Here is a 17,438-nt window from a genome sequence, read left to right as displayed (position 1 = left end):
TCCTAGTTGACCGTTCTCCCCCGTCAATAGCCACTGCGCGGGCGCTGTTAGACAGCAACAGCCCCACAGGTCTGCTCCTCACTGAGCCCTATGGAGTTCTCCGCTCTAACTGACTCACTGCCCCTCCTCTCCTGTTCTTGCCTACGCCACCTAGCAACCAGATTCTCTTACCACACCCCTTGAGAGGAGATGGAGGCTTTTGGCCCCCTCCACTATTCCAGTGAAGGTCAAGGCTTTTCCCCCTCCTGGGATCCCCAGGGGTCCTCTCATGGGTACATGTGTGAGACCTGATCACTATGCGCCTGTGTTCCACACCCCGGTCAGCCTTCTGGATTACCTGTATTGTACTGTCCCCAGCATGGGTGCAGTACTCAGTGGTGCCTGACCAGGTCAGGGGCGCCACAGATGGTTTAGTTGTATTAGGGCATATATACTTTCTCTTTCCCCTTTTTTTGACCCTTCTTGTACTTGGTTTTACACTAGTCATTATTAACTTTGCACAATTGCACATTCACTTTTTAATTTTATATACATACAGTATATATTCGATGGGATTATTATAAAAATGTGCACTTGCACTTTAAATATCATCTTGATAAGTTAACACGGGTTTGTATTTATAATGATAATATTTACTTATTTATTTCTGTTTTTTCTACATATATAAAACTTTCTACAAAGGGTCATTACATATTTTTTTACAATTTTCTGCATGATTACATATATATATATATATATATATATATATATATATATACATATATATATATATATATAAAACAAGCCATGGAGAAAAAGACATGGATCGCACATCCCAAAAATACATTGATCTAAAAGCCGCTAGGCAAAAATTTAAATAGAACATGAGGTTCTTAGTTACCATTCTGATCAGACTGTATTAAGCCCACTGCCACGTCACGGCGAACCTCTTGAGTGGGTCCCTAATCTAAAGCCTTTATGGTGCGGCACTGTGCACCAACCACTGCCACAGCGACAAAGCACCAGCAAGGCAGGCGACCTGGCGCCTCACAGCACCCATGCTGCAAGGCAAAGCCCCCAAGGCTCCAGGCCGCACTGCCCCACTGTCACGACATCACCACAACAGCGGCCACCGCACAGCACCAACACACAGTGATAGAAGCTGCGCACTCACCTCCCACCGGCTCCCATGTGTAAACTGGGAGCAAAAAAGGCTGACCCCTCTTGCAGTCTCCTGCTGATTAAAAACACCTGTGCCAAATGGGGGGAGTGCAGATCCAAGCAAAAAACAGAGGGGGATAGACTGTTATATAACAAGCCATGGAGAAAAAGACATGGATCGCACATCCCAAAAATACATTGATCTAAAAGCCGCTAGGCAAAAATTTAAATAGAACATGAGGTTCTTAGTTACCATTCTGATCAGACTGTATTAAGCCCACTGCCACGTCACGGCGAACCTCTTGAGTGGGTCCCTAATCTAAAGCCTTTATGATATTTATCCCCCTCTTTTTTTTGCTTGGATCTGCACTCTCCCCCATTTGGCACAGGTGATTTTAATCAGCAGGAGACTGCAAGAGGGGTCAGCCTTCTTTTTGCTCCCAGTTCACATATGGGAGCCAGTGGGAGGTGAGTGCACAGCTCCTCTCACTGTGTGTTGGTGCTGTGTGGTGGCTTGACTGTACTATTGTAGATGCTTCCTTCTCGCTATGCACTAATCCCTTCATCCCACAGATTCCCCTTTTAATGATGACATGACACCCGCTTGGATAATTTGGCCAAATCGGCCTTTATTATACAAACATGACATTAAATAAATATCTTTCTCTAAAGCGAGGAGGGTTCTTGGAGCTCCAAAACCTGGCGGACGTTCCCATAAAATTGATAAACCATCCGGAGTTGTCCCCAGCCGCAAACGACCACAAGCTCGGGGACACCATGACCGGAAAACCATTTCCCTAACACCGACTCCCAGGGGACCCCACCCTGGAGAGCCCCAAAGTCTGCCAGGTAATTACCATTCCAAATAAAAGAAGGGGGGTTACCATCCACCTGATGTACAACCCCCCACCACCATTTTACCACCAACTCCAAGAACCCCACCTCACTACCGCAACATGACAGAAAATAAATAAAATACCTGGCCGAAATGACGCCGACACATTACTAAAATATACAAAACTTTCTCCTGATGAAAACCCACACACCCAGCATAACACAGGGCGGGAGGGCGGGACCTTTTCTGCTGGCTTCACATGCTGTTCTGATAGTACCCACCCCTTCTACTGATTCTATATTCCCAACTGACCACCCCTAGCACTTAAACCCAGCCCCCTAAACTTCTGACCCCCCACAGCCCGCGCTTTCTTTCCCTGCAACCAGAGTTAACCCCTCGTTGCCCTTCAAAGTCAGTCATGAGTCACTTTGCCCATGGCTCCGCTGTGGGCTCCGTTCAGCCTTGACTGTACTATTGTAGATGCTTCCTTCTCGCTATGCACTAATCCCTTCATCCCACAGATTCCCCTTTTAATGATGACATGACACCCGCTTGGATAATTTGGCCAAATCGGCCTTTATTATACAAACATGACATTAAATAAATATCTTTCTCTAAAGCGAGGAGGGTTCTTGGAGCTCCAAAACCTGGCGGACGTTCCCATAAAATTGATAAACCATCCGGAGTTGTCCCCAGCCGCAAACGACCACAAGCTCGGGGACACCATGACCGGAAAACCATTTCCCTAACACCGACTCCCAGGGGACCCCACCCTGGAGAGCCCCAAAGTCTGCCAGGTAATTACCATTCCAAATAAAAGAAGGGGGGTTACCATCCACCTGATGTACAACCCCCCACCACCATTTTACCACCAACTCCAAGAACCCCACCTCACTACCGCCACCACGAGCATTACCTGAGACCTCATAATGCGAGTCACCCCACCAACAAAGCACTCGCTCCACCTTCCTGAACACCTGCTAACCACAGGTGCATCCACCGCGCCAACCTGTCCGTTCCAAGCCAAGAAACTCCCCACTTCCCTATCCACCTTAATTTCAGTCCTGTCGATCCCCTCTATCGACCGAACCACCAGTAAGGTTTTGTAGGCACAATATCCGACCGCATCATCTTCACCTCTCGGGGAGGCGGAGCATAGCTGCAGTAAACCTTGGCAAATAACTCCAAGTTAATCCCCCAAAGGGGGATATCCCCACATCATTTTCACCCGTGTGCAACACCAGCACATCAGGGGCAGGATCCAACCTTAAAATGGTGAAAATCCAGTGTTACCGTAGACCACTCATACCTGGAACCAGATCCAAAGCACTAGAACGTGATCTCTCAACCAACCCAGCTGGCACTCATCCCTCCCCTCATCTGCCATCAGCCCCCCCCGAATTCAGGGCAGTGAACCAATTATCCAACCAGTGGTGCACCGCCTAGTAGAACGTAGAAAAAACGGGGGGGGGAACATTTTTCCTTTTTTTTTTTTTTTTTTTTTTTTTTTTTAAATTATACTTTTGCAGGAAGTCCCCCACTTTTCCACCTTGGTTGAGGCCCAAGGCCACCAATGGGTCTGAACGATCACCCCCCCAACAAAAATAAATACCCCCTGCAACACTCTACCGACCGCCTTATCAACCTCTTTACTGCTCACAACCTGACCCCCCCATTTTTTAATATTTATTTAAGATGTATTCAGTTTGACCATTCCAACCAAACATTCCATGGGGTAGGTTAATCCCACAACAACCTGACTCAACATGCCACCTCCACTTGACGATGGAGCCACCAATTCCCCTAATTCCCCAAAGAGCAACTAAGAACAACTAGCCGAAAACCACTTCACCTCAAATGGGGGAATTACTCCCTGGTCTTGGCAGTGCCCACTGTTCCAAGCAATTAACCAGTCCAGTTACATAGTTACATAGTTACTTAGGTTGAAAAAAGACCTAGGTCCATCTAGTTCAACCTTCCTCCACCAGTTAAAGGACTCATCCCGCAAATCCCTCAAAAATTGCACTAAACAGTTTAATGACATCAACCAGACATTGAAACTTACAACCAGTATTGGTCCTGAGCCATAAATTATTAACCTCAGACCTTCCTTCAGCCGACACCCTACGTAACCAACACAGCAGTGCCCCTACCAAATCCTCCTCAGACTCCCCCGTGCCGAATTCCTGACTCCGATCCCCCGTTGCCTCACCAATCCGCCTCATATGCTAACCTAGTACCCCCAGCAAAGGATACTGTAATGCATAATAAGCCTAGTGCCCAAATACCACCTCACAAAGCTCCTCCGGCCACTTGCAGCTGGTGGACTCTGCCTCTAGTGCCAGGCACCAAAAGCTATCCCACTATCATTGAAAAAGAGCATTAACGCTAATTTCCAAACACCTGGTGCCTGCGCTGCCACTATCTTTGTACTTCTTTGTACTAAAGCAAAAAAGGCGCCGTAACCCAAAATGCCTCCATAGCCCTATTAACGGAGGAGAAACACCAAAAATTAGTTGCCAAAACAGCTGTTGACGCAACGAAAACTGATGTTTTTATTGCTGAAGTAGACCCCCCAATTGGAACTAGCCACTACCAAGAAAAAGTCGAACAAAATCCGATTTTTGGTAAAATACTGCCTCCACCCAAGATTGTGGCTCTATGTCCATCCCCCATTTGCCCTGCTGAAAGCTCTGTCAACTAACCCAACCTGCCGCTACAGTAAAAGTTCACAATCAAAATAGACCACAAGCTTCAAAACCCTAACGACCATCCATTATAACTACCCAGGAAAATATATCCTGGCCCCCACTGCCAGGTCGTTGAAGAATTCCTCCGGCAACCGTATACAAAGCGTGGGGGCCTTGCCCCCGCCATAGCCACCTTCTCACTACCCGAAAAAATTCCGGCTATGGGCACATGCAAAAGCAAATTAAAGCATGCCCAGCAACATCCAAAGGTCTGCCACTGCATTTGATTTTTCTTATTTATTTATTTATTTTTTTTTTTTTAAATATATAACCCGCTTTGCGCACTTCAGTGAGGAAAGACACACTTCCTTGTCCCGTAACCTGTACTCAATCCCCCCCTGCTCTCCATCCTCCTAGAATCAATGGAGATTCCCAAGATGTTCAGACAATTGCCAGGGCCCTTCTTCCTCTCCTGGCAAACAGCTGAACTATCCATGCCCTAGCCCTTAGCAAAGATGGCAAAAAAATGGGGAGCTGACCGCCCCATGTACAGAAAGTTGTTGTCTTATTTATTTTTTTTTTTTTTTTTTTTTGAGGTAAGACATCATCAGCAACCCAGCCATACTGCAACCCCCCATTCTAGAAATGAACCAAACCCTTCCAATAGGCACAAGAAAATAGGGCAAACCATAAGTAAACACCAGATCACAAAATATGAACCATCCCCAAAACAACCTAACAAAAATGCATGCTGTCAGGACGCCCTGGCAACGAATGGCATGTCAGAAACGATAACTCACAAGTGACCCGGAATTTATTCGGCTCCTTCTTCTGCACTACCCCTAACACAGAAAAACCACCAGAACCAGAAATGGCAGAGATAAAACTGAACCGCCCAATACCTGCAAGATACCTCGCACCAAAATTATTATTATATTTTATATACATTTATTATTATTATTATTATGATTCTAGAACCCACCGCAGCCTGAACCCTGGTATCTCAACGAGCCGTAAGGCCCCATCACAACACAAGGACAAATCCCCGGCAGATCCGCGGCCCCAGCGAAACCCCGGACACACCGCTCCATCTGTACACAGCCACAAATCTGGCACTGATTGTCCGCAACTTCACCGTGACCACCGATCCGCCGCAGATCCATCCCCGCGCGCGACAAGACCCCCAAGGATTCATGCAGTGTCACCCATCCTTCCACTGCCTGAACTGCCCATCATTCCAACACCGGGTGTGATCGCCACAAAACCAATGAACCTTCCTTGTAGCTGAACACCCCTGAACAATTCTCAGGCCCCCCCCCCTTTTTTTTTTTTTTTTTTTTGTGTGTGTGTGCCTGGATGCTTGCAGAATGGCAAACACCTGAAGCCAGTTAACAAAAACGAAAGTTTAACCACTCACCCTTCTCTATCTGCCCTGACACCGCGACCCCCACCACAAGATGTGGCCTAACTTGATGACCAACCGGCGACCTGCCTCAATGCCCGACCCCCAAAACGGAAACGGGGGACCCCATTGACCCGACCTTTGCCTCCTCCACGCGTTCCGGCAACTCCTTGCCAAACCCTAACATGCTGCAGACCCTACTAACTGACCCCACAGAGGCCCCCCAACATGCTAAAACTAAGACCGCTGCCATTCCCCCTGGGCCTAATAAAACACCTACCCAGGAAAATCGCACTAGATGAACACACAGAACATATAATTAAACTCACCAGGCTGCGTGGGGGCATGGGACCCACCAGCCGGAACACCCGATTCCAGCCGATGACTCTCCTCAGGATGTTGAGGCACTCAAGCCGCTTAAGCAGCTTGCTTAGGGAGACCCCAGCAAGCCGCCGCGCTCAAACCTAGCGGAACCACCAGGGAGCAGACTACCTGTTGAACGATCTCCCAGGACGTGGATCATCCCCTCCTAGATGACGACCTCTTCCTCGACACGGACCTCATCCGCGAAGACAAGCCCCTCCGTGCTGCGGACCTCCAACATAAAGGTGACCTCCACTGTGATGACGACAGCCTCCTCCTCAATGCTGACCTCCTTCCAGATGCCGATCCCTGCGCCGACCTCCTTACCAATAACCATTACCGAGCTGAAAATGACCTCCACATTGACCTCCAGCCAGATGATGACCTCCGCGCTGACCCCCTCACTGAAAACAACCTCCATGCTGACCGCCAGCCATATGATGACCTCCGTGCTGACCACCTCACTGAAAACAACCTCCCTGCTGCCCGCCAGCCAGATGATGACCTCCGCGCTGACCACCTCACTGAAAACAACCTCCATGCTGACCGCCAGCCAGATGATGACCTCCGCGCTGACCTCTGTCCCCGATGTCGACCTCTGCGCTGACCTCTGTCCCCGATGACGACCTCCGCGCTGACCTCTGTCCCCGATGACGACCTCCGCGCTGACCTCTGTCCCCGATGACGACCTCCGCGCTGACCTCTGTCCCCGATGACAAATTTTTAGGCCACGCCCCCTAACCACACCCATTTCACAGTCACGCCCATATCCACTCCCCATCCACACCCATTCAGCATGGACACGCAGGCAGCCGGCGGGCCTCCAGCATGGACACGCAGGCAGCCGGCGGGCCTCCAGCATGGACACGCAGGCAGCCGGCGGGCCTCCAGCATGGAAACGCAGGGAGCCACAGTGAGGCGGCCGGTCGCCCACACAGTGAGGTGGCCGGTCGCCTTCACAGACAGGTGGCAGGGGGGCGCCCGCACAGACAGGCGGCAGGGGGGCGCCCACACAGACAGGCGGCAGGGGGGCGCCCGCACAGACAGGCGGCCGGGGGGCGACCGCACAGACAGGCGGCCGGGGGGCGACCGCACAGACAGGCGGCCGGGGGGCGCCCGCACAGACAGGCGGCCGGCCGACCGCACAGACAGGCGGCCGGCCGACCGCACAGAGAGGCTCCGGCCGGGGGTGAGGGGGGGGAGGGAGGGAAATCAGCGCTGGGGAGATTTTACTGTACCAGCAGCAGCACAGGCAGCACTCCTCTCTGTTATGCCACGTCTACTGGGATGGTAGGAGGGAAAAGCAGGGAGGCGGAGAGAGAGTGGGTGGGCGGAGCCTGGGAGCCGGCCGTCCCGATCGTGGCAACGGGACAAACAACGTAAAGCGTGAAAGTCCCGCTGTATCCGGGACGGTTGGGAGGTATGGGGTAAGGGATAATGACACTGACACTCGGGGTACAGGATAATGACGCTGACACTTGGCTCTCACCCACAGCACCCTGAAATCCCTCTATCAGCACCCAGCTTTCCTATGTTCTGATATTTATCTTGTCCTCAGCACCCAGCTTTCCCATATCAGAGCATGAGAAAGCTGGGTGCTGAGAGATGTATATCAGAACATGGGAAAGCTGGGTGCTGAGAGATGTATATCAGAACATGGGAAAGCTGGGTGCTGAGAGATGTATAGCAGAGCATGGGAAAGTTGACTGCTGAGGGAAAGAGCCTTTTTCCCTCAGCACAAAACATTTCCATCCCATACTTGTATCTTTGTCCCCCCTGTATAAAGTTCTCAAAATACTGTAACAGCCCCCACATAGCCTTCCAAATAATTGTATAAAGGGTCTCACATAACCCTTCATATATTAGAATGCAGATACATAGCCCTCCATATATTATAATGCACCCCCATAATCCTCCATGTATAAAGTAGCCCTTCAATTATAATGCATTTCCCATAGTTCTCCATGTATTAAAATTCACCCCATAGTTCTCCATATATTATACTGCACCACATAGTCCTCCATGTTTTATAATGCACTTCCATAGTCCATGTATAAGGTAGCCTCCATAGTCCTCCATATATTATAATGCAGCCCCCATAGTCCTATATGTATTATAACACAACCCCATAAAACTTCAGATGGTATTATGCAGCCCCATACTCCTCCATGTATAATTCACCCCTATATTCCATGTATAAGGTGTCCCTTCATTTTGTATTATACAGCCCCCCCCCGACCTCCATTTTAATGCAGCCCTCTAGACCTCCAGTATAATGCAGCCTCATAGACCTCTATGTATATTACACCTCTATATTCAATGTATAAGGTGTCCTTCATGTTTATTATGCAGCCTCACCAGGCCTCCATATATAATAATGCAGCCAACCTCTCCAGGCCTCCATGTATAATATAGCAGCCAGCCTCCCAGGCCTCCATGTATAATATAGCAGCCAGCCTCCCCAGGCCTCCATGTATAATAATGCAGCCAGCCTCCCCAGGCCTCCATGTATAATAATGCAGCAGCCAGCCTCCCCAGGCCTCCATGTATAATAATGCAGCCAGCCTCCCCAGGCCTCCATGTATAATAATGCAGCCAGCCTCCCCAGACCTCCATGTATAATAATGCAGCCAGCCTCCCCAGGCCTCATGTATAATAATGCAGCCAGCCTCCCCAGGCCTCCATGTATAATAATGCAGCCAGCCTCCCCAGGCCTCCATGTATAATAATGCAGCCAGCCTCCCCAGGCCTCCATGTATAATAATGCAGCCAGCCTCCCCAGACCTCCATGTATAATAATGCAGCCAGCCTCCCCAGACCTCCATGTATAATAATGCAGCCAGCCTCCCCAGGCCTCCATGTATAATAATGCAGCCAGCCTCCCCAGGCCTCCATGTATAATAATGCAGCCAGCCTCCCCAGGCCTCCATGTATAATAATGCAGCCAGCCTCCCCAGGCCTCATGTATAATAATGCAGCCAGCCTCCCCAGGCCTCCATGTATAATAATGCAGCCAGCCTCCCCAGGCCTCCATGTATAATAATGCAGCCAGCCTCCCCAGGCCTCCATGTATAATAATGCAGCCAGCCTCCCCAGGCCTCATGTATAATAATGCAGCCAGCCTCCCCAGGCCTCATGTATAATAATGCTGCCAGCCTCCCCAGGGCTCATGTATAATAATGCTGCCAGCCTCCCCAGGCCTCCATCTATAATAATGCTGCCAGCCTCCCCAGGCCTCCATGTACAGTATAATGCAGTCTCCCCAGGCCTCCATGTACAGTATCATGCAGCCTCCCCACCCCAGGCCTCCATGTACAGTATCATGCAGCCTCCCCACCCCAGGCCTCCATGTACAGTATCATACAGCCTCCCCACCCCAGGCCTCTGACCACCGTGTACTCACTTTATATATATAAAAAAAAAAAAAACAAGTACTCACCGATCTTCTCCTTCCACTGCTGCTCTGTCCTGACGTCTCCTTGTTCCACTGCTGCTGTACTCCCTGCTCTCCTCCTTCCACTGCTGCTCGTCCTCCTCTCTCTCCCGGTGCTCCGGTCGGCGTCCTCCCTCCCTGCGCTCTGTGCACTCAGCACAGCAGTCGCACAGGAGTGACGTCACCGCGCAGGCACAGGGGGAGTATGATGATGCAGAGCGGCGCTGGCCGCTCTATGCTTCATTATTACTGTGCGCGGTGACGGGGGAGGGGGGCCACGGTGCCGCCGCTGACATCGGGCAGGAGGGCCCGGTGTCGGGGGCGGCAGCGGGTCATATAGTGGGCGCGTGCACTGTGACAGATCAGCGCAGCTTCTCTCTCACTGAGAGGAGCTGGCTGCTGATCTGTCGGGTCCCCGCGGGCCCCAAACTGCCCGGGCCCGGTCGCGATGGCGACCGCTGCGACCGCGGTCGATACGCCCCTGTATATATATATATGTGTTTTTATAATATTTTGGTAAGTGATGTGTTCACATATTGGTGTTTTGCATTAAAAATTTGGTGTTTATATATACATAGTATATTTTATATAATTTTGTATTGGGATATCAATTGTTATCTTATTTAGGCACTTCATATTGCACATCATGCCACAACACTTTCCCAATAAACCACACACATTTTTGGAGTGTTCACAACCTGTAGTCAGACAAGTTGTAAAAAATATTTAAAAACACAGCAAAAACATGATGCACATGTGGCACCCCAGTGGTCCTGGGAGCCACAGTGGCGTTGTTCTCATCACTGAGAGCAATGTCATGCTTGGAAACAGTGGGAAAATCTCTGCCAAGTACTCTAACATGCAATACCACTTCCTCCTCTGGTTCAGTAGAGGGAGCTCTTAACTTGTGTTGAAGGGAGCCTTTCTGGACATACTGACTTGGAGGAGGGATTAGGGAGCAACAGGAAGCCAGACCTCAGAACAGTAGTACAAAGCAAAGAGAACGGTTGCTGTCTGAGAGCTGTTGTCCAGCTCTCCAGGACTGAGCGCATAGAGCAGGACAACGGCGTCCCAGACTACTGGGTGCTAATGGTCCAGTAGTAATGCCGGAGGGCGGAAGAGTTCACCTCCTCTGGCCCACCTAAAATTCGGAGGCGAAATTGCAAGAAAGAGCCCGGGGTCACTGCTACAGAGTGGGCCCCAGTATCGGCACGCGCTACCCATCAGACGGAAAACTTAACACACTTAGAAAGAGGGACGTTGTGTAGCTTCAGGCCACAGCAACCTACAACTGCACATAGAAAGAGGCTTATAACTACCGGGCATAGAGAAACTCCCCTACTGCTTCCAGGCTGACCGGGCCACCAACTCCCGGACTTCACCGGATACCAGTAAAAGGTAAAAGCAGATTCCAACCTGTGTCGTCCAGTTCTTGCCGTCGCCCCTCAGCCCTGCACCCCCAACGTATTACTCCGTTCCACCGTCATCGTATCCCTGGGGCCTAGCTTCACTTGCGGGAAGCAAATCTACCCTCTACCCTACAGCGACAGCTGTTACCTGGCCTCATACCACAGATGGCGTCACGATCACCTAAAGACTTTCCTTCCTACCACCCTCCTTTCTGTACGCCTAGAGGTCACGAAACCGGGTCAGACCATCCCATGATAGTGCAGAGGATCTGCACCACCGGCCCAGTGACGGGATGGGTAAACCCCGTAGACCCCGGGGTTCTACACACACTATGAAAGACAGATTTTTAACAAAAATTACACAAGAATTCTGGTCTATTTAGCTTGATGAATATGCCTCATTATATTCCATGCAGCTATTCACATGTGAAGTTTTTTTTTTCTGCTGATCGATGGCCCTCATAAAAAAAAAGACATCCTATTTTGGTCTGTTTTCTGGAAAGAACTCGCTCATTCAAATTAATCAGTCAGTAAAAAGAAAACACAGCATACTGATACCAAGCTAGTGCTGCCCTAGCTTCAGAAATCTCCGTTAGGTTTTTGTTTTTTTTTTTTGCTTAGGAGAAAAACTGATGATACTTAAACATGGACACACTGACCAAACCCTGGCGAAAATCTGAACAAGTATATGAAAATATTGAATAAGGCAAATAAGAATTAATCATATGATCTTGAAGGGTTAATCCAGATAAGTAGGAGATGTCACATCTATAAGAATCTGTAGATTTGATATCACTGGCTGCTAATTTTTGTATGAGCTATTCTTGGGTTTGAAATTGGTTGCAGCTTATCACCAATACAATCAGTGGCATCTAAAGGTTTGGTCACCACTTATCAAAATTATTGTTTTTGTGAACAGGTAAACAAAATTGAAGATGAAATGATCTCTTAACCTCTTCACGACCGGCCGATTTTTCGCTTTCCGTTTATTTTTTTCACCATTCTTCTTCTGAGAGACGTAACTTTTTTATTTTTCAGTCAATATAGTCATGTGAGGGCTCATTTTTTGTGGAACGAGCTGTACTTTTAAAATAAATCATAAGTTTTACCATAGAGTGTACTGGAAGACAGCAAAAAAAATCCAAATGCAAATTGCAAAAAAAGTGCGATGGCACTATTGTTTTTGAGATATTTTATTCACTGTGTTCACTAGATGGTAAAACTGATGTGTGGGTGTGATGCCTCAGGTCAGTGCAAGTTCGTAGACACCAAACATGTATAGGTTTACTTTTATATAAGGGGTTAAAAAAAATTGGAATATTGCCCAAAAAAGTGGAGCACGTTTTACGCCATATTCCGTGACCCTTAGCGTTCTCATTTTTCGGGATCTATGGCTCAGTGATGGCTTATTTTTTGCGACTCAAGCTGATGTTTTTAACGGTACCATTTTTGCGCACATGCTACGTTTTGATCGCCTGTTATTGCATTTTGTGCAAAAGTTGTGGCGACAAAAAAGCGTAATTTTGGCGTTTGGAATTTTTTTGCTGCTATGCCGTTTACTGATCAGATTAATTGATTTTATATTTTGATAGATCGGGCATTTCTGAACACGGCAATACTAAATGTGTGTATATTTTTTATTTTTTTAACCCTTTAATTTTCAATGGGGCGAAAGGAGGGTGATTTGAACTTTTAGGGTTTTTTTAAAATTTTTTAAAACTTTTTTTAACTTTTTTTTTTAATTTTACTAGTTTTTCTAGCGAGCTATAGCGATCAGCAATCCGCTCGCTCTGCCCTATCTGCTGATCACAGCTACACAGCTGTAAACAGCAGATATGATCACTTTCTGATTCACTCGGCTCCGGGCCGAGTGAAACCAAAAGTGACTCATGATAGCTACAGGCATCATCACATGACCCTGTGCTACCATGGCAACCACCGAAAGTCACATAATCACGTCACGTGACTTCCGGTATCGGACAGTAAGTAAAACTTTATCGCCGATGCCGTTTAAATGGCGCTGTCACATATTGAGGGGTTAAACGGCACGAACAGATAATGATTCTGCTCGTGCCTAGCAGGCACACATCTCAGCTGTGAAAATCAGCTGAGATGTGCGCCGATCGCGGCAAGCTGCCGGCATCAGACCGCGGGCAGGAAAACTATGACCGCTAGAACATAATATTACTGCCCGCAGTCGTTAAGGGGTTAAAGGTATGAAGTTAAAGATGACCCGTTTCCTTTGTATTTTAGGCAAAAATAAAATATATATTTTAATTAAAAATTAAAAAATGAAAATGGGCCAATGCCAAAGTTTGGGCACCCTTGGAGATTTGTAAGCTCAGATAACTTTGGCAAAGGTTTCAGACCTTAATTAGCCTGCTAAGGTTATTCGCTTGTTCACTATCATTGTTAGGAAAGGCCAGGTGATGCAAATATCACAGCTGTATAAAAACCCAACCTACTCTATCCTTGTGCTAAAAAACAACAACCATGAGTTCTCCTAAACAGCTGTCTAGCACTCTGAAAATGAAAATGAAGGAGGTCCACAAAGCAGGAGAAGGCCAAATAAAGATAGCAAAGCATTTTCAAGTTGTCCTTTCCTCATATTGAAATGTAATTAAGAAATGGCAGTTAAGAAGAACAGTGAAGGACAGTCACCGGTGACCGACAGTCTTGTGGTGTCCAGCTTTAGAAGGTGATAGCTTTTGGCTGTGCAAACTGTTCCCTGACCTTCTATTATTTCTGCTTGGTTTTGATCCCTTTCCCTTAAGGACCCTGTGGATTTCCTCAGGCTGTTCATCAGTATACATTCACTTCCTATTAGGCTATGTGCGCACGTTGCATACAGTCACTGCAGAAATTTCTGCAGAGATCTGAAGAGCACACGTGCGCTTCAAAACGCTGCAGAAAATGTCCGTAGTGAAAAAAAAAAAAAAGCCGATTCCATGCGCTCTGACTGCAGCTCCTCCCATAGACAGAGCAGGGGCTGCAGGCAAAGCGCACGGAAGAAGTGACATGTCACTTTTTAGAACGCGCGCTTTGGGCAGCAGCCGAAGCGCTGCGCTCTAAGACGCCACGTGTGCACGGCTCCTGCATAATCTTCATAGATTATGCAGGGGACGCAGGACGCATGCAGTTATGCTGCGCCACAAAGCGCAGCGTAACTGCATGTAATTACGCAACGTGCGCACATATTGAAACAGCAGAAAAAAAGTCTTTAAATTTGCCTTATATTACATCATATCCCATGGCCCAAGAACCACCAACACCAAAGTAAGTTGCACATAGAAAAACTTTAATTGGTTGGGTCAAGCATATAAATATTACATGGGATATAAAAATTGTGACAAGTAAGAAGGTTAAATGACACATAAGAGCGAATAAAGAACCCCATGTGGGGCTGCATGGATCAAATTAGGTGCACACAAAAGGGTGTACTCCCAGCAGGGCCAGTGTAGGTGCCTTTTACAAAACGCAGGTTCACCTAATCAAGAACTCTAGGCACATTACAGATAAATGAGCAGGAATATATTCCCAGCAGAGCCAGTGTAAGTGCCTATACAAAAGATAAATTCACAGTCAGTGACAGAATAACACCTTAATAGATGACAATAGGCATGTTACTCACACACATCATCCGGTGAACAGGCATGTGTTCCCAGCAAGGTCAGTGTAAATGCCATTGCAATAAACAGGTTCACAGTGAGTGATAGAGTAACACTTAAGTATATGAACATAGGCACACTGCCCAGGCATCTAGTCCAATGGACAGGGATATATTCCCAGCAGGGCCAGTGTACGTGCCTATATCATAAACAGGTTCACAGCAAATGACAGAGTAACACTTTAGTGCATGACAATAGGCACATTACACAAACACATGGTCCAGCGAACAGGGAAGTATTCCCAGCAAAACCAATGTAAGTGCCTTTCCAAGTTCACAGTAATGACAGGATAACACTTAGTACATAATCATCGGCACATTACCCAGACACATAGCCCGGTGGATATTCCACCAATTATAGCACTCACATGCAGTCACACAAGGGGAAAAAAGTCCCAATACGTATTTCGTGGTGACTTCCTCAGGGGACCATGGACAAAAGGAGGGAAATGGTTGCATTTATACACTAGTGTATATTAGATCATTTGCAGCACCTGTCGCTGCTACAGAGCACTAAGGCACACTGAGCAGGCGTGGGCGGCTACTCCAGCATCACCTGGGCCAGGGAAAACCCCTTTGATGACGTCAGTATTACCCAGGGGACACTTCAAGGAGAGCCACACACACTGCACATGTGCAGAGCCGCAAACAGGAAGTGAAGCAGATGGCCAGACCACCACGTTACCCCCCTTGTCCGCCGGTTTAATGATTACTCCCTCCATTTTCCTTAATTCCTCAAGGGCCCGTCGATGTTTAACAGAAAGGTTGTTATTTTTTACTCTCTTGGAGAGAGATCTCAAGTCACCCATAACTAAGTCATGGAAGACTTGGACCTGAGGGCACAGCGAAAATGGGGGGAACGTGGTGGAGCGCGGGTACAAACGTGTAGGAAAAATATTATCCAACTCACCAGATGCCTGTCCCTCCAATTCTTCAAGTATCCGCACAGCCTCCTCCTCCCTCTCCATGGTACAGGGATTCAGACTGGATCCTCTAGCGTGTATTTTATGGAGAACCACCTTTCTGAGGAACAGATTCAGGTCCTTAGCGACTTTAGTTCCTATTTATAATCCAGTAGGTCTCGTCTGCGTTTGACATATACCCCATTACGGGCAATATTTGTTTGGTTGCGGATCCCCTGTGATTGAATCTGCTTTGTACATAATGGTTTTTATAAATATTTTTTTAACTGGATTCTTTGTGTCCTCTTTTTTCTACAGTTGTCTACGTTTGTGCTCTTGGTGCAATATTTCTCTGTGTCACTAACCTGGTGGTCTGCCTGCATTGGAGAATGAGTTGGGAAGGAATACAGTATATCCTGATCGTCTATATGAGATTGTTCACTGGACTGCGTCTTACTGTTTAATATGTTGTTATATGCATGAATAATGTCCTTACGCTCTATGTATACAGTACTGGATGTAATTATGATGTAATTATATGTATTCTTATCCCTCTATAGTGCTATGCACTTTGTATGATTCCCAATGCGATTTGCCTTTTCTTTTGCCAGGAGTAGACATGGCATTTGCAGCTTCACTTCCTGTTTGCGGCTCTGCACATGTGCAGTGTGTGTGGCTCTCCTTGAAGTGTCCCCTGGGTAATACTGACGTCATCAAAGGGGTTTTCCCTGGCCCAGGTGATGCTGGAGTAGCCGCCCACGCCTGCTCAGTGTGCCTTAGTGCTCTGTAGCAGCGACAGGTGCTGCAAATGATCTAATATACACTAGTGTATAAATGCAACCATTTCCCTCCTTTTGTCCATGGTCCCCTGAGGAAGTCACCACGAAATACGTATTGGGACTTTTTTCCCCTTGTGTGACTGCATGTGAGTGCTATAATTGGTGGAATATCCACCGGGCTATGTGTCTGGGTAATGTGCCGATGATTATGTACTAAGTGTTATCCTGTCATTACTGTGAACTTGGAAAGGCACTTACATTGGTTTTGCTGGGAATACTTCCCTGTTCGCTGGACCATGTGTTTGTGTAATGTGCCTATTGTCATGCACTAAAGTGTTACTCTGTCATTTGCTGTGAACCTGTTTATGATATAGGCACGTACACTGGCCCTGCTGGGAATATATCCCTGTCCATTGGACTAGATGCCTGGGCAGTGTGCCTATGTTCATATACTTAAGTGTTACTCTATCACTCACTGTGAACCTGTTTATTGCAATGGCATTTACACTGACCTTGCTGGGAACACATGCCTGTTCACCGGATGATGTGTGTGAGTAACATGCCTATTGTCATCTATTAAGGTGTTATTCTGTCACTGACTGTGAATTTATCTTTTGTATAGGCACTTACACTGGCTCTGCTGGGAATATATTCCTGCTCATTTATCTGTAATGTGCCTAGAGTTCTTGATTAGGTGAACCTGCGTTTTGTAAAAGGCACCTACACTGGCCCTGCTGGGAGTACACCCTTTTGTGTGCACCTAATTTGATCCATGCAGCCCCACATGGGGTTCTTTATTCGCTCTTATGTGTCATTTA

The 17,438-nt window shown here is 47.6% G+C and overlaps 1 protein-coding gene and 1 long non-coding RNA gene across 3 annotated transcripts in view; one reads left to right on the top strand and one right to left on the bottom strand.

Annotated features, from left to right (window-relative positions):
* LOC142310972 (uncharacterized) overlaps positions 1-16,252 on the bottom strand; it is a 129,745-nt gene extending 113,493 nt beyond the window's left edge. Inside the window, exon 1 of the long non-coding RNA XR_012754225.1 lies at positions 15,850-16,252. This is a non-coding gene — a long non-coding RNA (uncharacterized LOC142310972). The remainder of the gene's footprint in view (positions 1-15,849) is intronic.
* PSD (pleckstrin and Sec7 domain containing) overlaps positions 1-17,438 on the top strand; it is a 700,060-nt gene that overhangs the window by 175,223 nt on the left and 507,399 nt on the right. The gene's annotated exons all lie outside the window — the stretch shown is intronic.

This window comes from Anomaloglossus baeobatrachus, chromosome 5 (assembly GCF_048569485.1).
Source record: "Anomaloglossus baeobatrachus isolate aAnoBae1 chromosome 5, aAnoBae1.hap1, whole genome shotgun sequence".
Lineage (NCBI taxonomy): Eukaryota > Metazoa > Chordata > Amphibia > Anura > Aromobatidae > Anomaloglossus > Anomaloglossus baeobatrachus.
The sequence above is the reverse complement of the archived record's forward strand: the minus strand, read 5'-3'. Positions and strand labels throughout refer to the sequence as shown.